At 37.1% G+C, this 21,783-nt stretch overlaps 1 pseudogene across 1 annotated transcript; it reads left to right on the forward strand.

The window, feature by feature from the left end:
• The first annotated feature begins 19,437 nt into the window (after positions 1-19,437).
• LOC311589202 (eukaryotic translation initiation factor 3 subunit L-like) lies at positions 19,438-20,849 on the forward strand (annotated as a pseudogene). Its single transcript has one exon. The product of its transcript is annotated as a eukaryotic translation initiation factor 3 subunit L-like (transcript).
• The last annotated feature ends 934 nt before the right edge of the window (positions 20,850-21,783 follow it).

Below are 21,783 nucleotides of genomic sequence, written 5' to 3' on the forward strand. Positions count from 1 at the left end.
CACACACACACACACACACACACACACACACACACACACACCACTTATGTACAGGTACCTTTAGAGGTCAGACTATTTAAGATAATAATGTATGAAGGTTTACTATGTCTATATTGTGAATCATATATTGGCTTCTCAACATATTCTTTACAGAATAGGAAATTATATACTTATAGAAAGGGAAATGTATTTCAAAAGAATAAGGCAATATTTACATTTAAGAGACAAATGCATATCTTGAAGAAGATAAAACATCTCTGACATGATGATTTTCATTCACATTTGTGAAGTAAAAAGAACCCTGACTTGTTTATTAAGAAAGGGAGGAGTAAGAACTGAGCATTAATGAGATGTACTATTAACCTGGCAGAGACATGAGACATGGCACTGTTACTTATGCTCAGCTGGAAAATTTATGTATTTCAGAGTATGGTTAATGCATAACATTTTATTTTAGCCTTTAACTCTCCCCACTAAAATCATTTCTATAGTCAACTTATAATGTACATGATGAAAAACACAGATCATTCCTAGGGAGTTACACCCACTTGGTATTTAAGCATTTTGGAATGGAGTGTACTTATTGTGAAAAAATAAAATTTTGCCACCATTGAAGATATAGAAATCAAAACATCACCAGAGTCAAGATAAATGAGCAGCAGATAAAGAGTTTTCAAGAAAGGCAGTATCACAGCAGTAAAATGGACATCTTTTTTTTTTTTTAAGAAACTCCCATATTTCTAGCAAAGCCTGTCAGTGTGGGGGAAGCAGTCTTTGGCAGGCACAAGGAAAGTGCTCCCATGCAGATTACTGTCTTTTGTAGTTTCTTTTTCCTCCAGGTTTTAAATATGGGTGTGGTGCATTTGCTCTTGTTTGGCTCATTTGGTAGTGTCACTAGTGTATCTTGGCTCAATCACAGACTGAAATGATCACTGTTACTGTCAGCAAATCTACACCGGAGGCCACATCTTTCTTCTTGATTTTTATAGCTGTGCAGCCATCCGGTTGCCAGGCTTCTCTTGTGTATCCTGAAAATACCACAAGTTCAATATGACTGAAATTAAACCCATCATTTACCATGCTACAAGACCTTCGATCTGTTTTGTTCTCAGTTCTGTGATGGGAATCACTCTCTACCCCATCACGCAAGCCAGCTGCTCAACCTTACACTACATCCTTCTGACAACGTTTCTAGGATGAAACTGCAATGCATTGTTGACTTGAACACACCAGCTCAAAAGGCTGATGAGTTTCTTAGACTTGTAGAAAATGAATATCACCTTCACTCTCTACAATGCCTTTCTTTGATGTCTGCAGTGGACTTCTGTGAAGGTTGCATAGTATGTTATAGACCACTTTACCTTTTTTGGTCCCTAACTTCCATGAAATTTAGATCACTGCCACTCTATGTGAGATGCTTGCTCTCTGTAACAAGCATAAAATAGGATTAGGTGGCTATCTTTGTTTGCTCTTTTCTTTAGAAAACTGAGCTTTTCTTAAGGATAATTTTTTTTTTGTAATCACTCTAGACCTCACTGAGTCTCCCGGTGTTTGATGGTAACATTACCAAAAGAGAACTCTCATATCCTAGAAGCTATAAAATAAGAAGATAAAAATGCAACCTTTTCAGAGCTGGCTTAAAGTCTACAGCAGGGATATAATGATTCATTTAATTCAATGAAAGATAGATATCAAATTTTAAATGATATTACTGGAGTTCACTATTTTAGACATAAAGGAAATTAAATAATTTAATTCAGTTAAATAATTGAGTGGGTTAAGAACCTGTGATAGCATGCAGAATTATGGATCAGTTTAGGGACCTTAGTGATACCATACAGAGTTTTGACAGAAGCGTGACAAAGTCCAATGTTTTAGTTGGTTATTTAAGTTTATGGGGCTAGGCGTGATTTACAAGTACCTCAATCATAGCTCAATCAAGCATAGCTCAATCTTATTACCCGCTACTAACTAGTCCATAGGGAAAAAACATTTTTAACATAATATTCTATCAGTATAGATGATTAGGATATCCAAAAATGAAAACAGGAAGCTTAACATGTGTATATGCATTGAAATAAAAAAAATATAACATTTCTTCCTGAAGATTCCTCATAGTGATACTTAGATCGATTAAAATATAAAATAAAATATCAAAAATAAATTTGGTTGTTAGTAATGTTGATCTCAAATTTGTCTTCAGGTTATATTTCTAGTTATATTTGCAAATATTTTGATAATTTCTCTCTGAGTTTACATGACTTTAATGTCGATATATATGCATTCTTGTGCTTGTGGGCATGTGTGTTTGGGTATTCTTGAGGGAGTGTGCACAGCATATAGACATCAGAGGTCAAGGTCAGGTGTCTTGAGCCAGGGTCTCCCACTGAACATGGAGCTCACTGATTCAGCCATACAGTGAGAATGTGTCTTCAAACCCTCTCAAGCACTGGGCTACAGATGCAGGTGGCCATCCCCTGCCCCAGTACAGGGCTATAGAAACAGGTGGCTATCAGCCCATGCCCCCCTGCACTGGGCTACAGAAGCAGATGGCCATCACCGTACCACAGCACTGGGCTATAGATGTAGGTGGCCATCAACTCTTACACCTCTGGGCTACAGATACAGGTGGCCTTCATCACCACCCACCATTGGGCTACAGATGCAGTGGCCATTACCCTACCCCCTAGCACGATGCTACAGATGCAGGTGGCCATCAACCCCTTCCCCTGCACTACATTACAGATGCAGGTGGCCATCACCTGCCACCTACAACTGGCCTACAGATGCAGGTGGCCATTACCCTCCGACCCTAGCACTATGCCTCAGATGCAGGTGGCCTTTAACCCCTACTCCAGCACTGGGCTACAGATGCAGGTGGTTACCACATGACCCCACTTGCCCCCAGCAATGGGTTATAGATACAGGTGGCCATCAACACCCCCAGCACTGAGTTACAGATGCAGGTTTTGGGGATCTAAGTTTATGTCCTTGTGCTTATGAGGCGAACTCTACTTCCTGAGCCTTCTTCTCTTCGGTTCCAGTTTATTCAACTTTTAATGAATTATTTTCTTTTTAAAAATATTTACTTACTATTCTTATTTTATGTGTATGAATGTTTGGTCTGCATATATGTATGTGCACTGGAAGCCAGAAAAGTGAACTGGGTCCCTGGATTGGAGTATATCGGTAAGCAAACCTTGGTCCTCTGTAAGAACAGCAAGTGCTCTAAACTGCTGAACCACCTCTGTAGCTCCTTAGAGAATCATCAATTTAGTAGTTCTGAATAAAACCTATCGAAGTCAAACACAAACAAGGACTACAATTCTTAATCACAGAATCTTAAACTCCAGAATTATGATGTTGAAATTCTTTTAAAAAATACAATTCTAGAAAAATAATGCATTAATACCTTAAAATGTATTTGTTTAGAGTTTGAGAAACAACAACAAAAAAGACACAATATGTCATAGGCCATTTGAAAAATAATGTCTGACTTTATTATAGTTTGGCAGATTAATTTTTCAATCAAGCACCTTAACATACTTAACAAGGTCACAAGGGCGTAAACTAGAAGCAAGTGAACCACAATCATTAAGAAATACATCAGAAATGAAATACATGAGTGCCTGTCACTGTGGTGGGTGCATGTAACTCATTTAAACTGCAGTTATCTGACACACGACGATGCAGAAGTCCATGGACAAGCTCAACTGTAAACTATGAAGAGGCACTTCTGTCAAGGAGATGAAACCTTGAGGAATGTTACCTTCTAGAAAAGCAGATGGACAAATAGTGCATTACTTTACTTACTGAGGAAGTACAGTGCTATTGCTTTTCCACACAGTGCTTTCATACCAGGCTAGCCAGCAGAGAGTACTATACTCTCATACAGGGAACTTGTAAAAAAATGCTTAAATCCACCAGAACTCACTAATATTCTTTATATAACTCTACATTCTTTATACAAAATGATACAAAGGAGAACTATATAGGATATCTGTAAAATACAATTGTGACTATTGAAAATTTCAGGGAAAAAAGCTAAAGAGAAAAATACTACAGAGAAAATTCACATATGGGAATTATATTACAGGTATAGATTGTTGATGAGTAAACGAAGGTAGTCAACAAATGCTAATGTCTTTCACAATCATTAACTTTATTGTAAAGTACTTCACCATCACAAAGAGCCACTTCACCTTTCATGGCTTTGTTCAGCTGACACACAATTATGTTATCACAGTGCATTACTTTTGAAATTCTTCTATGGTTCAACAGATACTGATGAAAAGCATTCCTTATTACATTTTGTTTTGGGTTCATCAAAATCCAGTCTACATGCACTAATATGCAGAGCTCACATTTTGTTGGAAATGGTCCTCATGGAACAGCATCATCATCAGAGAAGCAGCCTTTTCTTCCATTGTGCACAACATCATTTTCAAACTAGCCTTGACCTCGCTAGTGTCTTCACACAAGTGTGGTTTTAACTCGGTATGGATGTGTGGACATTCAGCAACGATTATGGTGGCAACAAAGTGAAATGAGACATGCTAGGATGAGCTTGTCTTCACACTGCTCTGTTTCACTTATATCTTTCCCAGAATCTGGCTTCCTACTCATTGTATGCATACTGGTGGGTTTCTGGAAATGACTGTAATCTGGATGCATACTGGACTTCAAGATTTCACCATTTTGGATTTCAGTCTTTGGGTATTATAAATTTGGTGATTTAGACATTAGGTCAATAGACAAATTTTGATAATCTTGGATTTTAACATAGGATTGTAGTTTGCACCTACTCAATGTATTATTAAACAAAGAGGTCCTATAATTTGTCCAAAAATTCAACAATAACCCCAAGAATATGCCTCATTTTGCGAATTATGCAAATAGTACACTTTGCCTGAATGGTGTGTGTGTGTGTGTGTGTGTGTGTGTGTGTGTGTGTGTGTAATCCAACAAATCCATTTAGTGATACACCTATGTACATCTGTTTAAGGTTGTTTAGATTTGGATATCCCCTCAAATAGCTTGTCCTTGGAGAATATTTACTGTCTAACCCTAATCAGCTACTGACTCACTGTAGTGTCTCATTTACAATGTCCCCTGTGGACATTCTTCCTTCCCTGTAGGCATGCCAATGCATGTGGATATTAGTCAGGTTTTTGCTAGGCAAGATTATTATTGAAATTTCACAGATGCAGCACCCCTGTCAGGTCTAGAGGATATGGTATATTTAGTCAAGGAATCCAGTCCCTTCAGAATGTTTCTGCCCTCTTTTCCACAACATTCTGTGAAACCTAGGTTGTAGGGGTTGCATTGTAGATGTACCAGTTATGATTGGGTAATGCATGGTCACTTGTTTTCTGCACTTTGGCAAATTGTAGATATGTATTGCAGCCTCTGTCTCCAGGAAAAAAGAAGCTTGTCGGATGAGGGTGAGAGCCACATACCTCTGTGGCTTTTGGGCTGAGGATTTAGAATACTGTGAGAAGCTGCAGTGGTTTATAAAAACAGCAACAGTAGGTTTTCCTATAGGGCAGTGGTTCTCAACCTTCCTAATGCTGCAACCCTTTAATACTTTTCCCCATGTTGAGGTGACCCCAAACACAAAATTATTTTGTTGCTACTTTATAACTGTAATTCTGATACTGTTGTAAATTTTAATGTAAATAGTTTTGGAGATGGAATTTTGCCAAGGATGTTTCAACACACAGGCTGAGAACTGCTGCTCTAGGTCCTATATATTTCAACATATGACTAATGTCTACTAAAGGAAAGGAAATGAATTAACTATTAGCCTAATGGATTTATGTTAACTTTAACTCAACTCAAAGATGAGTTTCTGTATTTAAAGTGGTACAGGTTGATTCTGTTTAAGTATTAATAGTAAAACCGAGGGAAGCTTTACAAGAAAAATTTTGTTTTCAGACTACACACACACACCACACACACACACATACACACACACACACACACACACACACACACACACACACATTTAAAGTTTAAAATCTTGTATTTTATTTATAAGGGCATTATAGAAACACATGGCTTCCTCTCATAGACTTTATCCACATCTACCTCATGGAGATGAGTGGCCCCTTTCATCTGTCACTAGCAACACTATGGGAATAAATACAAAAACAGTTGCAGACAGCTCAAGCTTAGTTGCACTTTCCAAATCCATGTGTGACACTGCTGGATGCTTTAGGGAATAATTAAGCAGGTGTGTAACTCTTCCATTGCTATCCCTTCCTGGCAAATTTAAGTTGGAAGAAAATGGGTGGCAACTCTGCTTTCATTGAACACACAGCGAATCTTAACAAATTTATAGAGCTTCATGTTCCTTGTCCCAAAGCAGACACACAATAGCTCTTGCAGAAGCATTTATTTTCTGAATGATAGTTCCTGGCATAGCCCTTCTTTAATTATCATCATCCTAGTGGTATATTTTTCATTCTATTTGGATGTAGCTACAGTGAGCTATACAGATATTTATTCATATACACACATATATGACATTTCACATTCAGTATATATAATGTTTTAGAAGTAGTTCAGATTAAATAATACTATTTTGATTATAGATATAAATAGTACCAGCCAACTTAACTATATTTTCTGTACTTTATAAAATCTTTAGGCTCAATATTGAAAAAGGAAGCATTCTCATGAAAAGAAAAGTCAACACATGTAAGTAACTTTAATTTGTATGCATTTCTAACATATGAAGTGATAACATCAGAAAATTATTTTTTCAAAAATATTTTGTTATATAAATTTAAAAATCACTTCTAGAAATTGTAAGGGAAATTTTCCTTTGAAATGTCTGTATGAATTGGACCTGCATGCTTCTTTATAAAGCAGTGTATCTACATCAAGCATATAAGCACTCATTCTTTCAAGACTGCTTTCAGGAGGAAACCAGCACCACCTTGACACTTTTAAAGCTGATAGAAAGGAATGTAATCAATAAAAGAGGCAGGTGTATAAAAAAAGCTGGGCTGCACTAGGGACAATCTGGTTTATGATTTCAACTTGGACTAGTTAGTAACAGTGCTTTCTGAAGCTCAGAGAACCAGGTCTGGAGCTTCATTTTGTCATGTACAAACTAGAAATAAAATAAAAACTTTGGACGTTATAATCAGGTCATGAGAAGATAAATAAAACGAAAGCTCAACTGCTACTAATATCAGAGTTATTATTGTTATAGTTATAAAGTACTTGGGATATTTTGAAAATTGTTCATCGGTGAGAACTCAAAAGTCACATAGTCTCAACCTTAAAATATGTTTGAACTTGACACTTTGTTCTCTTTTTCTATGGTTTCACAAGCAGTTTTAAGTAGAAACAAAACAACAAAAGTTAAATCCCAGTGGTTCCTGAAAATTGTACTTTCTATGAATCATACTCATATTCATTGTTGAAAGTTAGCTAATGTATGTGTAAAAAGAAAATTCATAAGACCCTTATACTTTGACTATAATGAACTGGGAGATTGTGTGAGTCTTTTCTGTAAGTACCATAAGTTTTAGGAAAGTCTCGTACCCGTGGTGTCAGGCACATTTGAGAGTGAGCAAATGGATGTACAGAAGTTTTCAAAGGGATAGCACTGTTCCTAAACCCTGAATGCACACCATCAAAATTTAGTTGAAGGTTCGAATTGTCAAAAGTACATACACAACTGAAGGCAACAATTCCTCCTTCTCCAGCTTCTGTCAATAACCAGTCTCCCCAGGGACAAATCCGGCTCCATGACTCCCTCCCCAACCCATGTTCCAGTGCAAAGAACTCATTAGATCATAAAACCAAATCAAAAGGCATATATATGTATGAGAAAGGGACTTGGGAGGAGAGAGGGCTTTCAGGGATACATGCTGGATGAGAGTAACAGAATGCATTATATACATAAAATAAATTCATTCTCAGGAAAAACTATTAATAAAATTCCATACTAAGATGAAAAGATCTTGGTTTTTAAGACAAGTCATTTTTAATCTCTAACTTAATGTGTCAGAATTTTCTGGGAATAAATTGTATGAAAATTTATTGTACACAGACAGAAGGAGTTAATTAGCGAGCTGAAAACTCTACAGACACTCAGTGGAATGGCAGCAACAGAAAGGCACAGGGCAAGGTAGAACCCAATTCAGGGGAAAGACAATAAAAATGTGCTTTGCATGACTACAGATGAGGGTATTTATACTAACGTGCTTGTGCTTAAAATTGCCCTTGTGAAAACCGATGGTGATGGCTTCAACTATAAAAGCCTGTGGAAGAGAATACACTTTAAATTTTACTCACTGATGTTACAAGTGATTGGATGCTATTAGACACTCTTTTAAGAAGATTTATGATAATAACTATTCCTCACAAAGCCTGTAATTCTAGGGAACAAAAAGTGATGCTGCATTCATTGTGTATGATTAATGACTCCCACCTAATGAGGAAAAACATTTGCTAATCTACAATTGTAGGACTAATCTACAATTGTGAGTGAAAATGAACTTTATAAAGAGATTTTTTTTCTTGGTAATGTCAACAAAAGAAAGAAACTTTGCATATGCAGGATATTTGCAAGTATTTGCATCAACTCACAAGAAGCATTACACTCAGCATTAAGACATTCTGTTAAATTGTATCATAATTAAGAATTCCTATTCTGAAAAGAAAAAGAAATTCTATTCTGTAATAGCTCACAACTTTAAGCCTACTTTATAAAACTTAGTTCATTTTCTTCTTACCTGGGCTATGAGATGAAGATATTACATAAACGAATGGGCCTTTTTAACCCAATAATTATCAATATAATTATAATCAACCACCTTTCCTTGAATGATGCAAAGAAAATACCCTGTGGTAAGGTTTTTATTCAATTCTTTTAAAAATTGCTTTCATTATGTTTAATTGCATTGTGTGAGTGTGTGCTTCTGTGTTTGTGTTTCTCTGTGTGTGTGAGTGTGCCTCCCTGAGAGTGTGTCTCTCTGTGTGTGAGTGTTTGTGTGTGTCTCTGTGTGTGTGTCTCTGTGTGAGTGTGTTTCTCTATGTGTGTTTTGTGTCTCTGTGAGAGTGTATCTCTCTGTATATTTGTATGTCTCTGTGTACCTGTGCATTTGTCTGTGTTTGAGTGTGTCTCTCTGTATGTGAGTGTCTTTCTGTGTGCAAGTATGTCTCTGTGTATCAGTTTGTCTCTCTGTGTATGAGTGTGTCTCTGTGGTGTTAGTGTCTCTGTGTGTGTCTCTCTCTGTGTGAACATGTCTCTTTGTGTGTGAGTGCATGTGAGTGCAAGTGTGAGAGCAAGCTAAAGACCCTCTTCTGGAACCAGAGTTACAGTTGATTGAAAGCTGCCCAACATGGATGCTGGTAAACAAAACTTGGTCCTCTGCAAGAACAGTATGAGCTCTTAATCACAGAGTCATTTTTACAGCCCTTAAGTATTTTCAAGGCAGACAAGTCATGGGGTTTATTTTTAGTTCTAGCACATTCAACAAAGTCAGGTGCCTATGAATGCGTGAGTGTTATGTCTGCTTATTTTCTAGCCATTGGGCTTTGGCATCATAATCATAAATCTTAGGAAAATGCAATAGAAACCTTACTGCAATGTTGAAAGCTTATAAACAGAAAATGGCTGGCTTTTGTTTTTTGCCTCTGGTGCAGACATTTCGTTTTTCATTGTACTATGTTAATTCATACATTTGAATTGGACCCAAAATTAGAAACCAGTTCACTAAGCAAATATCAAAGTTAAAATTCTCATTGTATGGAGAAAATAAAATGAATTCTTTTCTTAGTGTTTTTATAATTCTGCACATACTAAGGCATATGCTTTTTCTCTACATAAAACAAAATAAGAACTTTGATTCTTTGGAGAAAGCCAGACCACTTTGCAGAATGCTATGTGACTGATACTGGTCAGATCAGTGTCAATACTCACTGGTGTTATGATTAACTTTTAAAATCTGGATTGCTTTGCATATATCCTTGGTCAACCAATCTCTGTTTCTGAACACAACTTCTTTCCCTGACTTTAGTAGCATACATCTCAAATGCTTTTCTCCAGATTGAAACCATGTTCTCTCTTGCTGCATGTTGGCATCTATTTTACTTTTGGCTTTGATAGATTAAATACCATGTAGCATTCAATAAAGCATTATTGATTGAATCCACCAAACCCGTCACCTGCTACATCCTCATATTTTATCTCATGATTCACTCTTAGAGCATCTTACCTATATTCAACTACCATTGCCTCCAAGTATGAAGAGCATCCTCTCATAGGGTGAGAAGTGTCATGGCTCCCTTTCATCCCAATTTGAACTCAAAGAAAACTACAACTAGTTATATCTCTATGAACTCTCATATTGCTTACATGATCATGAATGAGGGGATGAGGATTTTCTATGATAATGTCTTGTCGGGTCGCTATCCCAATTCTCAGATATAAACACACCAACAACTCTTTCAGGGGAAGCACAATGCAGGAAAGACACACAGAATCAAAGTGAGTCTTTCAAGTATCACAATTATCACAATAGAGACAACACATCTTTGGAATTGTCATGGAGCAATTATAGAATAGGAGTTCAGGGTTTTTTTTCTATTGAGAACAAATTTGTAAGATATTCCAGCAACTGTGACCCAAGTACACAGCTTTTCAAACTTTAGTGTCTTCATTTACACTTTGCCACAGGACAGGATGCTCAGAGAATGGTAAGCAGAAGGCACAGAAAGACACCAATTTATCTGGTGGAATTAGATGCTTAATGAAAAACTAGATATCTTTTTTCTTTAACTCATGTGAGCTGAATCAGATAGCTTCTATGAAATCCCTGGAGAAAACAAATACTTTCTTACCTCTAAGGAGGCGCTGATTTTAGAAGTAAAAGGGGGAAAACCAATTCCATACTTTGTGTAGTTAGAGACTTTGTAGGAGATTGTCAATTTGCTTCATTATGTATTGTATGCAGAAAATAAAGCAAAAATCTGCAATTCTTGCATTAATACTTTGCTCATTATTACTTCTTGTGTTTTTAATATTCAGGTTTGTTTCATTGGAAAGAAAAATATCTCTACCTAATTTTATAATTGCTGTTAATACAAAGACAGTTACTCTGACAGCATACAACTTCTGTGATTTAGTTCTCCCACCCCTATATTTGTTTTGTTTTCTGTTTTCATTTTTTTTTCATTTTAGATCTACCAGAATTTCCATTAGTCCATGTTTTATGTGCAAATTAAATATGCTATAATCTCTTTCAAGTGGCAAATCCTTATGGATATATTTTCTGATTCTTTTATGCTTTACATTTTTATGTATTTATGAGAGAGCACAAATGAAAGAGAAATGCTGGTGGCTCCTTGAATATTGAATAGCAGTAATTGAATGATATAATTTAGCTTTATTCAGATAGGCTGGAAATCAAACCCCTACGCTCATCATACTGCTCTCTGTCTTAAATATTTCATTGATTTCATCAACATGATGAAATCCCTGCCCAGAAAATATATACTGAAAGTCACATTAGTGCCATAGAAATAGCCAATGAATGTCAAATTCTTAAAAAAAAAAAAGATATCTACCAATGACTTACCTGCCAACTCACTGAATCTCATTGGCTCCACTGTATGTAGTATAGCTCTTGATGTTTGAGGAAGCCAGCACGTTCATTAATAAATCCAGGCAGGCCATTCTTAAGAGTATATGATATTTGTCAACAATATTCCTGAGGATTCTTTTGCCTTTGATGGTTCTGTAGGGTTCTGTCTGCATCTACTTCTCACTATTTTTTTTTCTTTTTCTCATATCTGTTCTTGAGTTAAGAGAATGAACTTGATAAAGGATAAAAGATAACTTTTCATTTAACATCCTATCTCCATATAAGAGCATACGGGAGCTTTCAGATATTGGACATCCCTAAACCATAAAATATTTTCACAAAAAGCCTATTTCATCAAGATGCCTGAATATCATTTATGCACAGTCTCCTAGGAGCCCTAAGCACACTCTGCCTGACTCCATGAGGGATGTTTTATGTTGGGTTAGTCTCTGTCTGCTCACCCTTCCCTCCATCTGCACTCAAATAGGCTACCATTGGCCTCCCTGGGGATTATTCAAAGTTCAGGGATGTTTTATGTTGGGTTAGTCTCTGTCTGCTCACCCTTCCCTCCATCTGCACTCAAATAGGCTACCATTGGCCTCCCTGGGGATTATTCAAAGTTCATTTCCAGAAAGCCTTAAATGCTAACTGTAGCATATTTGCTCCACTCTCTGACATGCACTGTATGGTTTCTAATCTGATGTAAGCTAGAAGAAAATGACTTTAGGGAATTAGTTAAATAAAGGGAGGAAACTACCTGGCAAGATGGACCATAAACCAGTAACCTACACCCTGTTAAGCACATGCTGATGAGCTAACAAGTCTTAATGGAACTTCTTTTCAGGTACTAAAGTGGCTAAGAGCAATAAAAATGCAATTGGTTAGTTGACAAGGATCTTTAGACGGCAAACTGCCATAAAATCAGACCATCAAGTGGCAGCTGATGTCACCATACTACTCTTCACAAAAGATAGCTAATGACTTCCAAAGCACACTTGCCTTCTGGAAGTACAGTTTTAGGCGGGAATGCTTAATAACTCCCCCCTTTCACGGTCATGCTGCTTTGTTCTCTGTTTGCTTTCCTTTTGTTGTGGCCAATTTGAGGTTTTCTCACTTTTATTCTAGGAGCTTTATAGTAATTTTTAACTCTTTGAAAACTGTGTAGCTGTTCATGTATCTTTATGGCACCTACACTCTTCTTTCCCTCCAACCTGCCTGTCATGCCTACAAGACTTCAACAATTTTTTTTTAATTAGGACTAAGCAGAATTAGAGACAACAAATACACATGAGATACGTTTTTAAATGCCAGGAGCAATTCATCTGTAAGTGTAAAGCCATTGAGTAAAAATTTAGTAAGTAATGATATCAGCATGTTTTCTCCATATACAACTCTTGATACATTTTGTGGAAACGAATTCTATATTTTCATTACACAGTTTTGACAAGAAAAACAGAAAAACTTGCCATGGAAGGTGAGGTAGTGATCTAAAACTTAGAAATATGAGTGAAACTTTGTGGTCAAAGAAAGGAGAACAAATACAATTTTGACTTTAGAATGTCTTTAATTATTAGGTTAACATTATTAGGTAGTAGAGATAAAACCCTAAGATTTAAGGATAACCTTTATGATAGAGTTATTTTGAAAACAATGAAAACCCTGATGTTTCTAGCTAATAGAATTTTGGAGTTAACATCACAACCTATCATAAGGGGAAGAATAAGAACCAGTGATGCCTCCAGTAACTGGAGAGAGGAGCAACTCACACGATCCAATGAGTAGGAGGAACACATCATTCTTGAGAAAGAAATGAATCATGGTTTTCTGATACCCATTTTAGAAGAAAGGTTTGCTTTGTCTTCTGTTCTCATTCTCCAGAATCTGACCTTCATAGCTAGTTATTCTGTGCTTATGATGTCACAAACAGAGGGCCTTGGGTGATGCCAAGCTGGATTGTGGACACGGGGATCAACTTTGATGATGAGCATAGTTGGCAAAATGTAGAAGGGATTTGAGTCCTCGCTGCTCTGGGCTTGGAGATTTTTTTGAAATAGTGTCTCAGTCTTAGTTTCCTGTCTCTCCATTTTCCTCAGTGATGTATAATGATAGAAATATGAATAAATTAATATGTGGGTCTTGGAAAATGCATGGTTTGTGCTACTATAAAATTTTTTTAGCTCCTCGCTTTCTTAGGATTTCTTAGAGATTTGGGTAAATTTAAATTTCCCAAAAGCTTCATGATTAGTGTAACTGGAACATCAAGAGAGCGTGTAAAATCCTCTTTCATTTAATCATCTTGACATTTCACTTTTAAAGTGAAAGAGATAAAAGGATTGGTGTTTAATTCTCCATTTTAATATATTTTACTTTGCTGATCATCCCCATTTTAACCAGCAGTTTTTTCTATAACATGTAATACTGTGCTGTGCTTGGCAGAATTAAATGGATTTCAAAGTTTGTCTTTAGGAAAGTCTTAAGCTTTGTTTTCGTTGTGTGTGTGTGTGTGTGTGTGTGTGTGTGTGTGTGTGTGTGTGTGTTGTGATGTCTGGTAACAGAGGAGAAGTAATAGACATGGTGGCCATTTCCCATGTGCTAATGAGAACCTGTGTAGACTTTTCACTTTTAGAATAACTAACATAGTTTTGAACTAATATATACTTTATAGTTCCCCTTGGAGCTATTTTTCAAGCATTATGTCAGTAGATCTCTGTGTACATAGTTTTTTTAAAATTTCTAATATATATTTTGCTTCTTTGTAACTTTGTAAATGGTTATACACTACATATTTAATAAATACTTTAAAAGGATGTAAAAAGGTATAAAGTAAAATGTTTGCAGGCTTTATAAGTCGACTGTGTGTAATTGATACCCATAATATGCAGACTAGAGATTAATATCTCATTCTATTTTTGCCCATGTCCTTTTTTATTTCATAGTGCTTCATACTGAAACTGATGTCAGTTTGAAAAGTCTTAGTAAAGAGACAAACAACAAACAAACAAAAAACCCAAAGCAAAAAGATGCCATGACTTCTTTTGGGATCACATCTTGATTGCTGCTTCTCTAGATTTTATAGAAAGAAAATAACTACCAATGGCAATCCCAACTCTTTTTAAAGAAAAATCTACTCATTTCCTCTTATTGCTTAATGTTTCAAAAGAGGCGTATGAAACTGCTTAGAGACTGACTGTAGCATTCTGTGAAGGCTTGAGCATGGAATAGGACAAGAAACATCTTTCAGAAATGTTCCTCTGTTCCTCTGCTAAGTCCTGATTCAGAGCTCAAGCACAATGGTCAGAAATATTGGACTAATACAACAACTACGGTGAGCTACTTACTCCATGTGACACTCAGAGCACTTAGGAAACAGTGATAAAACATTTCATTACAATATTTATTTATTTTTTTATAGTCATACATTTTATTTTGTATTGTAATAATGTTAAAATAATTCTTGAATTTCTGTAGCATGTCACATCCATCCTGAAGAACAGAACTTTTTCAAAGATGCCAATATGAATTTCCAGTTATATGAAAGACTTCCTCTTTGCCATGGCAACTACTCAAACTATATATTCTGCCAACTACCCTGTTCACATACTCTGAACACTGTAGCGCCACCTCGGCTGGAAGACTTTCTTGCTTTTCATGACTGTATTTTTATTTCCACATGCCCATTTCCCTCCTAATTCTGGTGTATTGTATAAGTAAGAAATATATTAAATTATAAACATAAAAATATTATAATTCTCTTGCTTGTTCCAGAAACTCAACTAGACATTTTGTTTCTTCAGGAATTGTGACTATGTCCACAGTAGACACACACCTGTGAGGAGACAATGACCCATCTGGCTACTTAGCAATAAGATCATTCTATATGATGGAACACTCTCCTCGGAAGCAGATACTGAAAGGATGCATGGTGCAGTGGCTCTAATTCTTTCACTCATTTGCCTCTGAGAGCTCATTGTGTTTATTCACTCTCTGATGGGATTTATATAATCTTCAATCTATTTTAACTTTGACGCTCTGGAAATCATCACAAACTGGACTGATTTTCCATTCATTTTCCTAGTTGCCCTTACTGTAATATGCTCATTGCCACACTTGATATTTCTGTCATGTGTTGCATAGGATGGTCAGTTTTCTGAAAATAATTCCATAATTTGTGTCCCATGATGTGCATATGTTTCTGTTAAGGAAGCAATTTCTACTCTATACGTGAAAAGTTTGTTTTGCAGCCCAATTTTCAAGTACTTGTGGGTACACTGATGAGTGAGAATGTTTTGTCATGTCTCCTCACATGCTTGTATCAAAACCTCCTGTCTAACTCTGCCTTTCAGAGAAATGAGGCTGTTAGTTGTCGACAAAATGATCTCTGTGAAGCAGTGCAATTGCGGTAGCAATTAATACAATATTTAAAATAATAAAAACCACCATAAAATGCAAAATGTGATAGTTACAAACATTTGAATACAGATATAGGACATAGTTCAGTAAGCTGCTGTGTCATAAACTCAAATCACAATGAAACTGAAATGTTCAAGAAAGTTCTTATCTAAGACCTGGATGTCCTTCAACTGAAGAATGGATAAGGAAACTGGAAATTTACACAGTGGAATACTACTCGGTTATTAAAAACAAGGATAGCCTGAATTTGCAGGCAAATGGGTAGAACTAGAAATGATCATCCTGAATTAGGTAACCCAGACCCAGAAAGACATGCATGGTATATACTCACTTATATGTGGATATTAGCCCAACATAGATGTCCTCTGAGAGTCTCCACTCAGCAAGGCATTGGAACAGATGCTGGGAGTTGATGCTGGGCTCTAGGTGAGAGTGGTATAGAAGAATGGGGCTGGTGGATAGAAAGAGCCAGAGGGTTCAGGAACCTCACAAAGAAACTATCAAGGCTGGTGGATCTAGACCCAGGGAGGCCTGCACAAACTGTTGTACTAACCAAGAACCTTGCATGCAATAAACCTCGACCCCCTTTTCAGATCTAGCCAATGAACAGCTCCCCTCCTCGGTTGTGAGCAGAGCAGGGACGGCCTCTGAATTGAACACTGGTGCCCCCAATTTGATCACTTCTCCTTGGTGGGGAGGACCCATGGCACACAGAAGAAGAGGAAGCAGGCTATGCAAATGAGACATGATAGGCTGTGGTCATATGGTAGGGGAGGAGGTCCCCTTCTGTCAGAGGTCTTGGAGAGAGAAATAGGGTGAAAGAGGGAGAGTTGATGCAAACAGGAAGGTACAAGTGAAGGGATAACAATCAATCAGGATGTAATCTGAATAGATTATAATAATTTTTTTAAATGAATGGGTTAAGCCTTAGGGCAAATGACCTAGCAAGTGTTCTGTGGTATCTGGGTTCTAAGCTTTTATGTGCTGCTTGCTCACTATTATTTGTAATCTCTCTTTCCTGAGACTAGCATAAGGGAATTATCAAAGTGCTGGATCATAGTATTTAAATAATATTGTAGATATCAAACGAAAGAGGACTTAGAAACTTCCTGTGTATAGAAAAACACCTAAATTTAAAGTCATAACTACATTGAAAGACTGTGAATCTCGGAAAACATACCAATAAAAATATACGAGAAACAAGTAATATTAAATAAATATGTTTATTTCCTTGTAGATTTTCCTGCCTTCAGATACAAAAGTAAACTGCTCAGAAGGACTAAGATTCCTGTGCTTAAGGTGATCTATTCTCCTAAGGCTAGTGAATGGTGAGTAGCTAATTGATGGCTTTGACATAAATACAGCAAAAGATGGCTTTTATATATTTGCCAAATATTTTAGTGGAATAAAATCCTTTCTATGCCTTTAATAATCACTGTAAATATTTTATAAGTGTAAAATATCAAAAATAATATTTACTGTTTTTCATGTAGATCTTATTAGTTTGTCAGATAGTATGATTTATCATCTACATGGTATGTATACATAATGGAGATAATAGTCGAACATTGTCACAATTTAAACATTATTTTTTCATAAATTGAAAGGACTTTCTCACAATATAAATAAAGTAATCCTATTACAGTAATAATCTCATTCATAAAAGTAAGAGCACGAGACAGATGCAAGATGTTACTGTTGGAAACAATTTGATCATGAGAAATGGATAATTTGTATATCTCATTTATCACCACAGTGGGAATAGTATGAAAATGGAGTGCAAATGGAGAGACGAACCCATTCCTCAGGAGAAATCTGTCCAGTGCTGTGTTGTGTGAACCCTCTCAATAATTTTATTTCCTAAACTATGAATGTCAAAGTGCAAAAATAATGCCACATATAAGAGGACATATGTTGCTTTTTCTTGGTGGAGAGAAAATATGCTGACGAAGGCAAGTTGTAGGAGAAAGGGTTTGCTTTTGCTTACAGTTCATGGCAGAGATGTCCTTGCAACAGGAGTGTGAATTACTGGCCGCTTAGCTGCTTCTCTTAGTGGCATTTCCTACAAAAGTTTGAAACGTGGAGTTTGAGATGCAGTATTTGAAAGATAGAAGCAGAATGGCAATATGCTATTGAGGGGATAACAATCAGGATGCCATCTGAATAAATTATAATAAATTTTTAAAAAAGAAAGAAGCCATCTAGAAAAATGAGAAAGGAAGTGATGAGATATATTTGGCAACAGCAAGTAAAAGTTAGTGATATGGGAATTTATTATATAAAAATGATTAACTTAAATAATGATCTAAATTATACCATGCATATAATATTTTCAAATATCTGATTTTCCTCTTCTTTTTCCTTCTCCTCCATTTGTCTCTCATTCTCTTTCATATTACCTTTGTATTTTCTACAAAAGAAGCACTTTTGGAGGAGCCCAACAAAAGGAATGTGAAAAGGAGAGTTTGATCTGTTCTTCTCATTCCTACTATCATAATAATCCACCAAGAGACTCAAGTACTTACACCTGGGTATTCTTGTGGCACCATGGTGGAGTGAAGGCAGCTAAAGGACAGGAAAGCAGAAACAAATTTTGATTATCACCAACAAGTTCATGGTTAAAATCCACTGGATTTGTAACTACCCAGCCTATATTTTGGGGATTGATGGGAGATAGTATTCAAGATGAAATGCTATAAAGACCAATATAGGTATATTTGATGTTATCAGTAACACTGGTAATGGAGAAAACATAGCTTCTACGAAGCTGACATTTCAAGAGATAGAGGGACCACATGTATAAAGATACTAAACAGCAATATTAAGTGGAGGTAATGCTATCCACATGAAGAAGTACAATGCCTGAAAATACAAAAACAGAACAAAGGAGCCAGGAAAATAGCTGTGGTCCCAGGAGTGAACCAAATATGACAACGGCTGATTCAACCACACCATGTGCCTTTCATGAGTATTTACCTCAGTCAGAACAAGAAAAGACCAATAATTGGTCTTTCAAAACTGATCTGTGTACATCTTCCTATGCTATACATGCTACATTTGGAAATAAGAAAATGTTTGGGAGAACAATATTCTACTAGTAGATTTAAGAGACTAGAAAATTATGCAAAGGAGATGAAGTTAAAACTCACCTTTAAAAATTGTATTCATTCAGAGGAAGGATAGCAGGCTACCAAAAAGAGACTTGATACCCTATGAGCATATATAGGGGGAGGAGGTCCCCCTCAGTCACAGTCATAGGGGAGGGGAGTAAGGGGAAAATGGAAGGGAGGGAGGAATGGGAGGATACAAGGGAGGGGATAACCATTGAGTTGTAATATGAATAAATTAATAAAATTAAAAAAAATTGTATTCACTGGAAGTACTTCTGCTCTCGTTTGCTGGAATCTGGAGCACCGTACCCATGTCTTACCCTGCTAATGAGTCTGAGGCTTATGATCCCTATGTGTCCCCGGGCAACAATGATATGCACACAGGAAATCCAAACCAGGACCTTGCCTATGAGCAACAATATGAGCAGCAGACCTATCAGGTAATTCCTGAAGTGATCAAAAACTTCATCCAGCACTTCCACAAACTGTCACTGATTTGATTGACCAGAAAGGGTATGAGCTTCAGACCAGTCATATATCTAGTGACGTCACTGACTGGAAGGCAAATAAGACCCAGGATATTTGTAAGAATAGGTGTACCAAGCTAACTGAAAGACGCTTCAAAAATACACTGCGGCCTGAGGCAGAAGCCATTGCACCCCAAGTTGGCAACGATGCTGTATTTCTAATTTTGTACAAAGAATTATACTGTAGGCATATATACACCAAAGTCAGTGGGGGGGGCACCTTAGAGCAGAGGTTCGTATCCTAAAACAACTACTGGAATATCTTCAACTACCTCCTGAATGCCAATGGGTCTGTTTCCCTTCACCTCCCAAACCAGTGGCTCTGTGACATCATCGTTGAATTCATCTACCAGTTCCAGTCATTTAGTCAGTTCCGCTGCAAGACAGGCAAGAAGTCAGAGGAGAGCAACTTCCTTAGATCCAATCCTAAAATCTGGAATGTTCACAACTTCCTCAGTGTGCTACATTCTCTAGTGGATAAATCCAATATCTACCGGCAGCTGGATGTCTATACCAACAGAGGTAACCCCGAAAGTGTGGCTGGGGAATATGGACGATACTCCCTCTACAAGATGCTCAGCTACTTCAGGCTGGTGGGGCTTCTGTGCCTGCAGTCTCTACTGGGGCATTGCTGCCAGCCTATCAAGGTGATGGAGAATATCGAGCTGACCAAGAAGAGCATGTATTCCTGTGTGCCTGAATGCTAGATCACCACCTACTGTTACGTTGGCTTTGCATATTTATGATGCATCGCTACCAGGATGCTATCCAGGCCTTTGTCAACATCCTCTTGTACATCCAGAGGACCAGAATATGTTCCAGAGGACCACATACAAGTACAAAATGACTAATAAGCAGAATGAACAGATGCACCCACTGTTGGCTGTGGCTCTCACCATGTACCCCCATGTAGAGCATACACCTCCAGCTGTGGAAGAAATATGAGGACAGGATGCTACAAAGGTAGAAGAGTGGACCCCCAGGTCTATGAGGAACTTTTTTTTTATCTGTGCCTGCCCCAGGTTCTGTCACCTGGAGTGCCCACCTACTACAATGTACATCCTACCCACCACAAAGAGCCTTTCCTACAGCAGCTAAAGCTGCTTTCTGATGAAGTGCAGCAGCAGACTCAGCTCTCCACCATCCACGGCTTCCTCAAGCTCTACACCACCATGCCCTTGTTGAAACTAGTTTAAATAAATGCAGAAAAAGATGAAAAATGTCATTTTATTAGTAGTATTAGTGATGATATGTACATGGTGATTCTGCTGTAGTGTGTTATGTGAACATAGCAACAAATATAGGAATAACATAAATTATTTAGGTCTCATTCACATGTTACTTGGTAACTTGCTATTTTATTTTGGAACATTCTTTTATAATTTATTTTCTCTTTTCTCACTTGCTGTTTAAGAACTTCATATTTCCGTATAGTGTGTATACATCCCCTGTAGAGGAATTTTTAGTTCAGAAGCATGACTGCTTAGGTCACATCCAAAGACCTTTTAGGCCGGTGTAATCTGAAATGCAGACATGCCCTTAGTACACACCTTTAATCTCAAACAATGAACTTAAAGTTAGTTTGTATAAGGAAGCACTCATGTTTGAAATTGATGTCTAGTTGAGCGGCAGACAAAGTGCCAAATTATAGAAAGTCTTGATAGAATGCGCTGTGCCCAGCACTCGTTGAGAACAGAGAGGAAAGAGGGGAGGGAGATATAAAAGGGCTGGAAAGATAGAATGTGAGGGGCAGTTTTACCTGGAGAGTTTTAAAGGGACAGGTTGAAGAGAGGGCATGCTAGACACAGGTGGATATAAGTGATCCAAAGAATGAGGAGGAACCAGGTTAGAACAGATGGCTACAGTTAGTGGCCATGCAGAGCAATTCAGTCAGAAGCGGAGAGAAGCCAGATTGAATCTGTCAGTTTGGAGAGGAGTTTAAGCCAGAACAGCTGAGTAGAACCAACCAGCCAGAGCTCAGAAACATCTAGAAAGGGTGAGCTTCTTCAGCAGTAAATCTCAGAGGCTGAAAATATTCTAGGCTTAATTAGATTTTACAGAGGCTAGAAACTTCCAGAAGTAGGTCTACGATATCAGATAGTAGCAATAAACTTCCAAGGTGACAATTAC

Source organism: Acomys minous (genome assembly GCF_964271855.1).
Source record: "Acomys minous genome assembly, chromosome: 18".
Taxonomy (NCBI): domain Eukaryota; kingdom Metazoa; phylum Chordata; class Mammalia; order Rodentia; family Muridae; genus Acomys; species Acomys minous.